Genomic DNA, 15,135 nt, shown 5'->3' on the forward strand with positions numbered 1-15,135 from the left:
TACCAAGTACTTCATGATGCACACACTATCAACATTACATCATGGAGGAGGAATAGACTACTTTAATAACATCACTAGAGTAGCACATAGATGATATTCAACTAGATCACAAAGAGAGAGAGATGAACCACATAGCTACAGTGGAGCCCTCAGCCCCGGGGCTGAATTACTCCCTCCTCATCATGGAGACAGCGATGGCGGTGAAGATGGCGGTGGAGACGGCGATGGAGATGACTCCGGGGGCAATTCCCCGTCCCGGCGGCGTGCCGAAACAGAGACTTCTGTCCCCCGAATTGGAGTTTCGCGATGGCGGCGGCTCTGGAAGGTTTTCTCGGGTTTCGTCGATCGGTGTCGAGGATTTAGGTCAGGGAGGCCTAAATAGGCGAAGAGGCGGAGTCAGAGGGTCGACGAGGCGGCGACACGGTAGGGGGGCGCGGCCCACCCCCTGGCCGCGCCAGCCTATCATCTGGGGCCCACAGGGCCCTCCTCTGGTGGCTCTCGGGTGTTCTGGAAGCTTCGTGGGATTCTAAGATGCTGGGCGTTGATTTCGTCCAATTCCGTAAATATTTTCTTACTAGGATTTCTGAAACCAAAAACAGCAGAAAACAGGAACTGGCACTTCGGCATCTCGTCAATAGGTTAGTTCCGGAAAATGCATAAAATCATCATAAAGTGTGAACAAAACATGTAGGTATTGTCATAAAACAAGCATGGAACATAAGAAATTATCGATACGTCGGAGACGTATCAGCATCCCCAAGCTTAGTTCCTACTCGTCCCGAGTAGGTAAACGATAACAAAGATAATTTCTGAAGTGACATGCTACCAACATGATCTTAATCATACTATTGTAAAGCATATGAGATGAATGCAGCGATTCAAAGCAATGGTAAAGACAATGAGTAAACAATTGAACCATATAGCAAAGACTTTTCATGAATAGTACTTTCAAGACAAGCATCAATAAGTCTTGTATAAGAGTTAACTCATAAAGCGATAGATTCAAAGTAAAGGCATTGAAGCAACACAAAGGAAGATTAGGTTTCAGCGGTTGCTTTCAACTTGTAACATGTATATCTCATGGATATTGTCAACATAAAGTAATATAACAAGTGCAATATGCAAGTATGTAGGAATCAATGCACAGTTCACACAAGTGTTTGCTTCTAAGATGGAAGGAAGTAGGTAAACTGACTCAACATAAAGTAAAAGAATGGCCCTTCGACGAGGGAAGCATCGATTGCTATATTTGTGCTAGAGATTTTATTTTGAAAACATAAAGAGAGCATAAAAGTAAAGTGTTGAGAGGTGTTTGTTGTTGTCAACGAATGGTAGTGGGCACTCTAACCCCCTTGCCAGACAAACCTTCAAAGAGCGGCTCCCATGAAACATTTTTATTTTTGGGTGGCACTCCTTCCAACCTTGCTTTCACAAACCATGGCTAACCGAATCTTCGGGTGCCTACCATCAATCTCATACCATGAAGGAGTGCCTTTTTATTTTAGTTTTATTTAGATGACACTCCTCCGCACCTTTGCTTTCTCAAGCCATGGCTAACCGAATCCTCGGGTGCCGTCCAACAATCACATACCATGGAGGAGTGTCTATTTTTGTAAAATTGTGAAAGTTAATTAATTGGGGCTGGGAACCCCATTGCCTGCTCTTTTTGCAAAATTATTGGATAAGCGGATGAAGCCACTAGTCCATTGGTGAAAGTTGCCCAACAAGATTGAAAGATAAACACCACATACTTCCTCATGAGCTATAAAACATTGACACAAATAAGAGGTAATAAATTTTGAAGTGTTTAAAGATAGCACTCAAGCAATTTACTTTGGAATGGCAGGAAATACCATGTAGTAGGTAGGTATGGTGGACACAAATGGCATAGTTATTGGCTCAAGGATTTTGGATGCATGAGAAGTATTCCCTCTCAATACAAGGCTTAGGCTAACAAGGTTATTTGAAGCAAACACAAGTATGAACCGGTACAGCAGAACTCACATAAAAACATATTGCAAGCATTATAAGACACTACATTGTCCTCCTTGTTGCTCAAACCCTTACTAGAAAATATCTAGACCTTAGAGAGACCAATCATGCAAACCAAATTTTAGCAAGCTCTATGTATTTCTTCACTAATAGGTGCAAAGTATATGATGCAAGAGCTTAAACATGATCTATATGAGCACAACAATTGCAAAGTATCACATTATTCAAGACATCATACCAATTACCACATGTAGCATTTTCTGTTTCCAACCATATAACAATGAACGAAGCAGTTTCAACCTTCGCCATGAACATTAAAAGCTAAGAACACATGTGTTCATATGAACCAGTGGAGCGTGTCTCTCTCCCACACAAGCATGCATTTATTCAAACAAAAACAAAAATAAAAACAAACAGACGCTCCAAGTAAAGTACATAAGATGTGATGAAATAAAAATATAGTTTCACTAGAGGAACCTGATAATTTTGTCGATGAAGAAGGGGATGCCTTGGGCATCCCCAAGCTTAGATGCTTGAGTATTCTTGAAATATAAAGGGATGAACCACCGGGGCATCCCCAAGCTTAGAGCTTTCACTCTTCTTGATCATATTATATCATCCTCCTCTCTTGATCCTTGAAAACTTCCTCCACACCAAACTCAAAGCAACTCATTAGAGGGTTAGTGCATAATCAAAAATTCACATGTTCAGAGGTGACACAATCATTCTTAACACTTATGGACATTGCTCAAAGCTACTGGAAGTTAATGGAACAAAGAAATCCATCCAACATAGCAAAAGAGGCAATGCGAAATAAAAGGCAGAATCTGTCAAAACAGAACAGTCCGTAAAGACGAATTTTATAGAGGCACCAGACTTGCTCAAATCAAAATGCTCAAATTGAATGAAAGTTGCGTACATATCTGAGGATCACTCACGTAAATTGGCAGAATTTTCTGAGTTACCTACAGAGAACTCAACCCAGATTCGTGACAGCAAGAAATCTGTTTCTACGCAGTAATCCAAATCTAGTATGAACCTTACTATCAAAGACTTTACTTGGCACAACAATGCAACAAAATTAAGATAAGGAGAGGTTGCTACAGTAGTAACAACTTCCAAGACACAAATATAAAACAAAAGTACTGTAGCAAAATAAACACATGGGTTATCTCCCAAGAAGTGTTTTCTTTATATCCATTAAGATGGGCTCAGTAATTTCAATGATGCACTTCCAAGAAATAATAGTTGAAGCAAAAGAGAGCATCAAGAAGCAAATTCAAAACGCATTTAAGTCTAACCCACTTCCTATGCAAAGGAATCTTGTACACAAATGAATTCATGAAGAACAAAGTGACAAGCATAGGAAGATAAAACACGAGTAACTTCAAGATTCTCAACATAAAGAGGGGAAACTTAATATTATTAAGATGCGTATAACCATGTTTCCCTCTCTCATAATAACTTTCAGTAGCCTCATTGATGAAATCCACAATATACCCATCACTTAAAATATTCTTATCATGGTTCATATGCATAGAAGTATCATTAATTTTGGCATAAGAAGAGTTCTTCTCATTAATAGTAATTGGAGCAAGATTATTATCAAGAATTTGAACATGGTAAACAAGTTTCATATTAAGGGAATTGTTTTTGGCAATCCAATCATAACTATGACAAGTTTCATAAGGATAGTTATAACCTATATCATAGCATTCTTTATAATAATCATCAAAGGTCGGAGGCATAGTGTCATCATAAGAAATAGAATAGTTATCTTTCACAGTAGGTTCATCCGTGACCATACCATCATTGTTGCAAGAAGAAGATGTATCAAACATGTAATGATCAGTAGCAAAAGGATTTTCGAACACCTCTTCCCCAAGCTTAGAGCTTTCTATATCATTATGGGAGAAAGCATGGATAGTACTGATACTATGGCAATTATTATCATCATCATTTTCAGAATTAGTTTCCCAGAGATTTGCAATATCAAAAGTAGTGTGCTCTTTCAAATCATGATCACTAATGTAGGTAAAGGGCATAGGAAGATCATTGTATTCAGATTCATTATCATAATAATCATTAGGAGCAACATACTTACGGTTACCTAGCGTTATCTCATTCACGCGGGGATATGTCGTTACCTCTTTCTCTTTATTCTCCTCCTTCTTCTTCTTCTTCTTCTTCTTCTTCTTCTTCGTTCCCTTCTTCTCCTTCTTCTTCTCTTTCTTCTCCTCGTTCCCTTCTTTAGGAGGAAGAGGCTTGAAGGGAGGCTTCTCCACATAACCTGATTTATTTCTAGAAACAATAGAAGAAACTTGGGAGGATTCCTCCTTTTCATTAATAAGTTCAAAACACACAGCGGTCCTATCATATTTTGGCAAGGTGTCATCTTCTAAAATATTTTGTATGTAAGTATTTGTATGGCTATTATCAATGCAATAAGAAAAACACCCATGCAGGACATCATCAATATCAAGATCACTCATATGTAACAAAGAGATTTTTCTTGATAACTCTTCACACCACAAGAATAAAGTAATTTCATCTTGCTGATTAGGAGTAATTTCATCATCACAATACAAACTTGCAGCACTCATGGGGTTCAAATTATCATTGGAGGAGCATTGAAAATTAAAATGACCCACTCTATGGCAAAGTTCACAAATAAAAGGATAGAGGGCACAAACTTTTTTTACCAAGATCATCTAGAGCCCTAAACCACTTTCTAGTTTTTTCATTAATATGATGGATACAATATTCATCTTCGATTTGATTAAGTCCACAAGGTCTATGCATTCCACAAAAATTAACATGCTTATAGGAAATAGCATTCTTAGGAGTTTGAGCATGCTTATTGCAATCATTAACAACAATTTCATTCTTCATGCAAGCCTCTTTAAAAGGTTCATGATACTTATCGAAATTCTTCTTAGGCAATTCAAAATGAGAAGCAAAGGCTTTATAAAGATTTGCAGCAACTTGAGAGTCAAGACCATAGGTAGCACTCATATTTTGGAATTTACTAGTATCCATAAAAGTTTCAATACATTCATAATCATATTTTATACCTGACTCTTTACCTTTGTTGTTCTCCCATCCTTCAGCGTTCTCCTCAATCCGATCAAGAAGATCCCACCTAGCTTCAACCTCCTTGCTTGTGAAAGATCCCTCCGAACAGACATCTAGATAGTCCTTGTGATGTCCTGAAAGCCTTGCATAAAAATTATTAATAATAACATTACGGGGGAGCTCATGAATGGGACATTTGAGGATTAGTGACTTCAATCTCCCCCACGCTTGAGAAATACTCTCTCCATCACAAGGATAAAAGTTATAAATATAATTCCTATCAATATGCACTTCATGAGGAGGATAAAATTTAGAATAAAAGAGAGATACAATTTCCTCCCAACCAAGAGAATGACTATTCTTCAACAATTTATACCAATGCGCCGCTTTACCAGACAGCGAAACAGGGAATAGCTTCTTCCTCACTTCATCCATAGAGATACCTGCACACTTGAATAACCCGCATAATTCATGCAAAAACAGTAAATGATCTCCCGGATGGACAGTTCCATCCCCTTCATAGCGGTTATCTATAACACGTTCAATAATTTTCATGGGTATCTCGAAAACAGTAGGTGGATTTAAAATATCACAAGCATCATTAAAGTTATCGCATATGGGAGATAAAATATTATCAGAGCAAATTTTCTCCCCTAAAGATGGGAAGCTAAAAAGATCATAAAAACTAGCTTCCCCAAGCTTAGACTTCTCCATAGAATTAGTAGTGATTGCGTTCATACTAATAACATTGCTACTAGCATGCAAATAAGGCTCCATAGGTTCTTTAATTTTCGCATCACACAATTCATGTCTTAACTTAGGAAATAAATTAAAAAGCTCATAGTTGTTTTCCATTATGCCAAACTAGTGTAAAACAAGAAACAAAAAAGATGCAATTGCAGGATCTAAAGGAAATAGCTTCGAGTACTTACAACGACGCCGGAAAATAGCTTAGTAGCCGAGATCCGGAGTGTGAGTACCTTTTACCTTTCCTCCCCGGCAACGGTGCCAGAAAATAGCTTGATGTCTACTCACACTTCTTTTCCTGTAGACAGTGTTGGGCCTCCAAGAGCAGAGGTTTGTAGAACAGCAGCAAGTTTCCCTTAAGTGGATCACCCAAGGTTTATCGAACTCAGGGAGGAAGAGGTCAAAGATATCCCTCTCAAGCAACCCTGCGATCACAATGCAAGAAGTCTCTTGTGTCCCCAACACACCTAATACACTTGTCAGATGTATAGGTGCACTAGTTCGGCGAAGAGATAGTGAGATGCAAGTAATATGGATGCGTATGAGTGGTAATAGCAATCTGAATAAAATATGGCAGCGAGTAAACATGCAACAAAACAGTAAACAAACGGAGATTCGATGCTTGGAAGCAAGGCCTAGGGATCCTGCTTTCACTAGTGGACACTCTCAACAATGATCACATAATAGAACCACTCTACACTCTCTTGTTGGATGATGAACACCACTAATTGTGTAGGATTACATGAACCCTCAATGCCGGAGTTAACAAGCTCCACAACATTCGATATTCATATTTAAATAACCTTAGAGTGCATGATAGATCAACACAATTATACCGAGTACTAACATAGCATGCACACCGTCACCGACAGACTATGAAAGGGGGAATAAATTGCATCAATACCATCATAGTAATAGTTAACTTCATAATCTACAAGAGATCACAATCATAGCATATACCAAGTACTTCATGATGCACACACTGTCAACATTACATCATGGAGGAGGAATAGACTACTTTAATAACATCACTAGAGTAGCACATAGATAATATTCAACTAGATCACAAAGAGAGAGAGATGAACCACATAGCTACAGCGGAGCCCTCAGCCCCGGGGGTGAATTACTCCCTCCTCATCATGGAGATAGCGATGGCGGTGAAGATGGCGGTGGAGACGGCGATGGAGATGACTCCGGGGGAAATTCCCCGTCCCGGCGGCGTGCCGGAACAGAGACTTCTGTCCCCCGAATTGGAGTTTCACGATGGCGGCGGCTCTGGAAGGTTTTCTCGGGTTTCGTCGATCGGTGTCGAGGACTTAGCTCAGGGAGGCCTAAATAGGCGAAGAGGCGGAGTCGGAGGGTCGACGAGGCGGCGACACAGTAGGGGGGCGCGGCCCACCCCCTGGCCGCGCCAGCCTATCATCTGGGGCCCACAGGGCCCTCCTCTGGTGGCTCTCGGGTGTTCTGGAAGCTTCGTGGGATTCTAAGACGCTGGGCGTTGATTTCGTCCAATTCCGAGAATATTTCCTTACTAGGATTTCTGAAACCAAAAACAGCAGAAAACAGGAACTGGCACTTCGGCATCTCGTCAATAGGTTAGTTCCGGAAAATGCATAAAATCATCATAAAGTGTGAACAAAACATGTAGGTATTGTCATAAAACAAGCATGGAACATAAGAAATTATCGATATGTCGGAGACGTATCAGCCCACAAATGTGAAGTATCATGTAGTCGACGTTCACATGACACCACTAGAAGAATAACACCACAACTTAAATATCATAACATTGAATATTACCCAACATAATTCACTACTAACATTTAGACTTCACCCATGTCCTCAAGAACTAAACGAACTACTCACGAGACATCATATGGAACATAATCAGAGGTGATATGATGATGAATAACAATCTGAACATAAACCTAGGTTCAATGGTTTCACTCAATAGCATCAATAACAAGTAGTAATCAATACCAGGAGAGTTTCCCCTATCAAACAATCAAGATTCAACCCTAGATGTTACATCGGTGATGAGGTGCAGCGGTGGAGATGGCGGTGATGATGATGGAGATGATGGTGATGATGATCCCAATGATGTCCAGCTCGATGACAGTGATGATGGCGTCGATTTCCCCCTCCGGGAGGGAATTTCTCCGGAGCCTGCCGGAGAGCTCTTTTCTCTCTAGTGTTTTCCGCCCCGCAGAGGCGGCTGTGACTCTTCGCGACTATCCTCTGGAGCTTAGGTTTTCGGGGCGAAGAAGTACGCGAAGGAGAGGCGGTCGAAGGGGGCTGTGGGTCCCCTCCCCACAAGGCGGCGCGGCCAGGCCAGGGCCCGCGTCGGCCTATGGGGGGGCCATGGCGGCCCTCCTCGGCTCCTCCTTTTGGCTGGCTTCATCTTCGGGAAAAATAAGATCTTCGGTGTAATTTCCATCAATTGTTGATCTTCAGAAATATTGCATTCCGACGGTGCCTTTTCCAGCAGAATCCTGACTCCGGTGAATGATTCTCCAATAATCATGAAACATGCAAAATAGGTGAAATAACATAAGTATCATCTCTAAATGTGAAATATATCAATGAATAACATCAAATTATGATATAAAATAGTGATGCAAAATGGACGTATCAACTCCCCCCAAGCTTAGACTTCGCTTGTCCCCAAGCGAAACTGAACTCAGTAAACAAGACCACATGTTTATGGAGTGAAGAGTCGATAAATAAAATACGGACAAGAAGCATCATATTAAATCACACAAGACATTCTAGTGAACAACTTCCTCATATAATTCAACTTGAAACAAGTAGAAGGTAATCACAAATAAAGGTGCATAGGAAATCATAATTAGTGATGGCAAACTTTGTTCTTGGTCAGAGAACAGTTAACAGGTTGTACTTATCTATCGAGCTGCGCTCTTATATTAAAGCTTATACAACAAAGCTTGCATACTCAATCATAATAATCTCCTCATAATCATTGATAACCTTCAAAGCTATATTCATTCAGATAAAAATTGTACTAAACAAGGAAGAATAATATGCATGATTAAGTAGATCACAATATAAATGGTTTGATCACAACAACTCAATTTCTTGCTTAAGATGGAGGGAAATAGGTTTACTGACTCAACATAAAGTAAAAGATAGGCCCTTCGCAGAGGGAAGTAGGGATTAAATCATGTGCTAGAGCTTTTTCAGTTTTGAAATCATATAGAGAGCATAAAAGTAAAGTTTGAGAGGTGTTTGTTGTTGTCAACAAATGGTAGTGGGTACTCTAACTCCCTTGCCAAACAGACTTCCAAAGAGCGGCTCCCATGAAGGACGTTATCTTTACCAGCAAGGTAGATCATCCCTCTTCTCTTTTGTTTACACATGTACTTTAGTTTATTTTAAGGGTGACACTCCTCCCAACCTTTGCTTTCTCAAGCCATGGCTAACCGAATCCTCGGGTGCCTTCCAACATTTCACATACCATGGAGGAGTGTCTATTGCAAAATTAAGTTGCTTACTGATGAATCAGGGCAAAACATGTGAAGAGAATTATTAATGAAAGTTAATTAATTGGGGCTGGAAACCCCGTTGCCAGCTCCTTTTGCAAAATTATAGGATAAGTGGATGAAGCAACTAGTCCATTGGTGAAAATCTGCCCAACAAGATTGAAAGATAAAGCACCACATACTTCCTCATGGGCTATAAAACATTGACACAAATAAGAGGTAATAACTTTGGAATTGTTTAAAGGTAGCACATGAAGTATTTACTTGGAATGACAGAGAAATACCACATAGTAGGTAGTTATGGTGGACACTGGTGGCATAGGTTTGGTTTAAGGGTTTGGATGCACGAGAAGCATTCCCTCTCAGTACAGGTCTTTGGCTAGCAAGGTTGATTAGCAAGCATAAGAGTTGAGGGAAACAAACAAATATACATGTGATAAAACAATCATGTATCTTCCTTGTAAGCACAAACAATTTTAACTTCAGAATAATAAGCTAAGAGCTAACAAGAAAGAAAGATAATGAAACAACATATCTACATGTATTTCTCTTTTCTACTTAAACCTCAAAGTGTTGTTGCTATTGACCAATGCTAAGTTTGCCAAAACCAAATAGATTTACTCAATGCTCCCAAAGTGATACCAATACTAACAACAAGATCAATCATATAGTAGAGATTGCAAACTAAAATAAGATGTGCAATATGTAAATGATAAGACTTCTCATTAATATTTCATAACAATAACTCACACCAAGGGATACATAGATAACCAACTAAAGAGAGATACTTCCACACTGCAACCCATCTTATATGATAACTTCCCTACTCATGATATGACACTACTTGATAGTAAAAAGTAAAAGATAGTGATGATGTGATACCGTGGCACTCCCCCAAGCTTGGAACAAACCAAGGGGGTGCCAATACCAATGATGAATTACTCCTTCGGCGGTGGTGGTGATGAATTCTTGATAAGCTTCTTAACAAGCTCCTTTAGCTCATCAATCTCGTACATGAGGTTGCGGATCATCTCCAAATTGTGCTCGACGCGGTTAAGAAGTATGTCCGACCACTGGTAGAAAAACGCTCATCTATACCGGTTCCAGAGGGGCATTCGTACCGGTTGAGAAACCGGTATTAATTATCCGGCACTAAAAGCCCCCCCCCTTTAGTACCTGTTGCTTACGAACCGGTATAAAAGGGGCCTCCACGTGGGCCACCAGGAGAGCTCAGGGCCAAGGAGCTTTGGTACCGGTTGGTAATACGAACCGGTACCAAAGGTTCCCACCCGGGGCAGGGAATTTGCCCAAATCTCTGCCGCGACAGAGAATTGGATTTTTAGGGTTTTTGGAGGGGTTTAGGGATATCGGTTTGTTTCATGCGTCGATGCACCAGAAACGCATTTGGGTTTAGGTAGTACATGAAGATCAAGATGATGCATAGCAAGTTGGTGCATATAATATAACACACATGTAATTGCATAAGATCGCAAATTAAGTAGCACTATGCATGAAGATCGATCTTCATGCATAGTGGTACTCTCCGAGGCGTACTCTATATATGTCTATTACATGTAGCATAGTGGTACTCTTCGAGTCAACTATATATGTAACATGTACATCTTCATTCATAGTGGTACTCTGCGAATGGTGGTATGACGTCCCGAAGGAAAAATCCCGCCAATTCCTCGCCTATTGCTATGAAGCGGTCATCGATTGAGAGCTTGTTCCGCTTTCTTGCCAACTATAAAAGAATAAGATACAAATGAATATATGAAACAACTATTACTGAAACTCAGCACAACTTATGATAAGAAAACAAATTTGTGAAGATTGTTTTTGTACCTCTTTATTTCTTTCATTATTCGTTCTCTCGCTGACAATTCTGCGGATGTACTCGCAAACGAAGAATCCACAGAGATCGGTCCCTTGTGGTTGTTGCGGGCATTTCTTTACAAGAATATAATTCAATCAAACAATAGTCAAGTATGATAATTAAAGGTGTGTGGACCTAGGTAGTACTACTTACTTTCGCATGCCATCGCAGCTTCGGTGTCCATTCACGGGACGTATCTTCCTTGATGAAAGTTTGCCATACGCTGCTCGACAAAAGAAAATGCATAAAAGAGTCATCAATTAGTTCAAAGCAGGAAATTAACGAAACAAACCGATAAGAATTAAAATTACCTTCTGAGCATTAAATAACAAGACACGTATAGTTCCGATTTTTTGCTTAGTAAGTCAAAGACTTCAACTTCTCCAATTTCCATATTGATGACGAGAAGAATAAAGTGAAACCTACGCACGTTTCAATATGTAGTGTCATATATATAAGTCATTAGTTAAAATTTTGACATACGGTGAGCAAAATATAATGTGTTATAAGACAGTAAGACTCACTCGAAGTTGTAAGGCCAAATTATTAGCTTTTTGTCACGTTGTCGCTTCAAAAACCTTAGCAAAGTCTGCGGTGTATCCTTGTTATAGAAGGGATTTTCTATGGTTTTAACATGCAATGTGTGCGGGTCAATGAACCCAATGTCTGTGATATCGTCCCTTTTGCATTCGAGCATCTTCGATCTGCATAATATAGCGCACAAAAGATTATAATCTGCAGACAATGAACGAGCTGAGCTAAAGACTTCTCAAATTAAATAAATAAATCACTTACAGACAATAGCAACTGATGATTGATTTGTCGAGGGCCCGGAGATTGTATAACTGAAAGAGTTCGGCGAAGTCAACGTTCACACAGTACTCCTGGAAGTAGTGCTCTTCCCTAACTCGCACCATGATAGTCTCGATCCCTTCCTTTGAGGCATTAAGGTACGACGAATGCAAGTTACGCATACATGTTGGTACCTTCCTGAGATTCTCGACCAAATCTTTCCCTTGAACAAATTGATATGCTCGTTCAGCGAAGGCGTAATCAGTTGCGTCTTGTCGAGAACTTTGAACGGTCTTCCCGTCAAACACCTTGAGAGGGGCGACCGATTGAACGGGTTGTTGTCCGAGCTGGTAGACTTGGTGTATCCCTTTTATCTCCATGATACCCGATTTAACGGGTTTTGTCGCCTCGGTCATCTTGTCATACGACCTTTCAATAGAACGCGCATAGTCAGATGGCGGCGATGGTACAGGGTCATATAGATTCTCAACGGTACGCACAACTTTCACCGGATCTAGTGTCTTCTCGAAAGGTATCTCTGGCACTTTCGGTGCAAAAAATTTCTTCAACTCGGCCTGAACGGCCTCCGCGTTTTCCTCTGGAGTTTTTTTCCCAAGGTAACTTCTCAGTAGGCGGCAGTTGTTTCTCCTTTCTAGCTTTCTTCCTAGGCGGCGTACCGTTCCGCTTAACGGACGCTGTCTTACGCGGAGGATCTCGGGATGGTGGACTCACGCTGGGGTCCCTCTTAGGTAGGTGTGGACTTGGCTGCTCACCAGGACTGCCACCAGGAGGAGTCGATGGCATTTGCTGCTCATGTGTAGGAGTCGGTGGCCTTTGCAAAAGGACGACGTACTTCTTCGGCCATAGGGCGAAACCGTGCTTGACATCGGCCAGTGTCCTCTCTTCTTCACCTCTAGGAATATCAAGCTCCACTGTTTCAAAACCCGGAACAACTTCATCCACGCCGACACAAACACAGCCAGGTGGAATGGGCATATGATGGTGCATTGCTCCATATTCACTTGGGTACACATAGCCGACCACCACCTTAACGGACGCGGTCCTGAATAACATATGTAGCTCGCAATCTGTCTTCTCCGTGACATAATCCACGGGGTAGCTTCCTCCACATCCATCAAGATGCGAGGAACCGACACTGCTTCTTCGCTGAGATGGGGCAGCATCGGCTTGTAGATCCTGTAGAAACAGCGGCTGATCAGGTGCCCTCTGATTTCTCTCAAGAGCCTCCACCCTAGTTAACAATTCCGTTACAATGTCGGCGTCCTTCTTCTTCTTTCGCGAAGGGCTTCTATAAGTGTCAGCGCTGTCCGGCCACGCTTCCTTCATGGTGAGACCTAGGCGAGCTCGTACCCGTCCAACGTGTTCAGGGTTCCCCAGAGCGAGTGTCAGCTCATCATTCTCTCGATCGGGAATGTACTCTCCCTTTCTGACCTTTTCAATTGCATCTACAAGCTTCGGTACAATTGCCTCAATTTTTTCCTTCCATTTTCCCTTCGCAACGATCAGCCCTGTCTTTGGGTCCAACCCTGCCCCATGAGCGAACAACCAGAACTTGGACCGTTCGGGCCAGTCCCATGTCTGTGGAGTGATTCCTGCATTCATCAGTTTATTCTCAAACTCTGTGCACTTCGGAATGGCACTCTTGTAGCCACCTGACCCCAAATGATGCGGAAGTTTCTTCTTTGAAGCATTTTCGGTATTTTTCTTCGATCGGGACACAAAAGTAGACGATTTCTTATACTCCTTAAATGCGGCCCAGTGATCTTTTATCTTCACTAGATTATCATCGAATACTGGATCTTCATTCTTATATTTGTCCCACAAATTTTTCTTCCAGCTCTGGAATTGTATGGCCATCTTCTTCCATGTCCATTCCTTGACTTTATTCTTCTGGCCTTCCGTCATGTCTTCCGGTAGGCTGAACTTTGTCAGTAGCGTGTCCCAAAGAAAAATTTTCATCGTGTCGTTGACATAACTAGCACGACTCTCCGGGTTCTTCGGCTTATGCCACTCTTGAATGCTGATCGGTACATGGTCCCTAACAATAACTCCGACTTGACCTGTAAATTTGCGGCAAAACTCCTTGGGATGCTCTGGTTCACCATTATCCTTGAATGCCGTGCGGGCTAACCTGCCCTCTCCCTTTAGCACCCGCGTCGGGCCTCGTTTTGTTCTAACAGACTTGCTCGATGATCCAGAAGGCTAAAAGAAAAAAATTATTCGTTAATAAGTGCAATACAAATAAATGAATGCATCTAGGGATGAACACAGACTAATTGATACATAGATATACACCTCGCCGGAGTTTGTGATGGACACTTCATTGTCTTTTCTAACTTGTTCAGACTCAAGTCCCTCGCCAAAATCATTCAGAAAGTCTTGGAACTCGTTGTCATCTCCATCGTCGGGTTCCGGACCACGGGCACTCTCATAGATCAATTTCTGCACCGCTTCTTCCCCCTCCTCATCTCGGACGAAGGTGCCGTCCTCCATACCTCAATGTCACTACAAAATTAAGAAAGCAATTGTATTTCATTCATCATATCATGATCATATAACAGATTGCTAGATGGATAACAATTGAAATGAAGAAAGCAAAAAAACCCTAACGGACCGCCACGGCCACGGACACGGTGTTCCCCCTCCTCCTCTCGCTCTTCTCTCTATGTCGCGGCGGCACCGCCATGGACTCGGCACTGCTACAGACCCTAACCCTAACACTCGGCGCTCCTCCTCTCGCTCTTCTCTCTATGTCGCGGCGGCACCGCCACGGACTCGGCACCGCTACGGACCCTAACCCTAACACTCGGCGCTCCTCCTCTCGCTCTTCTCTCTATGTATACCGATTAATAGTGAAACCATAGAGTGCCGGAACACCTAGTGATAATGCAATGGCATCATATTGCTGCTCGTTTGCGATTTGCCCATTTTCCATTCTAGTTATTTGAACAGCCATCTAGCATAAGAACAAGAAATCTTGAACAGTGACTTGAAATTAATTAAGGGGCTTAAGATAATGTCAGATTCTTGCTAAAAATGTAGCAAACTAAGAACGAGAACACCGCCTACCGCGACACCATCACGCGCCGCGACGCCATCATCACCACCTACCGCGACACTCGTACACTCGTA

This window comes from Lolium perenne, chromosome 3, assembly GCF_019359855.2.
Source record: "Lolium perenne isolate Kyuss_39 chromosome 3, Kyuss_2.0, whole genome shotgun sequence".
NCBI lineage: Eukaryota > Viridiplantae > Streptophyta > Magnoliopsida > Poales > Poaceae > Lolium > Lolium perenne.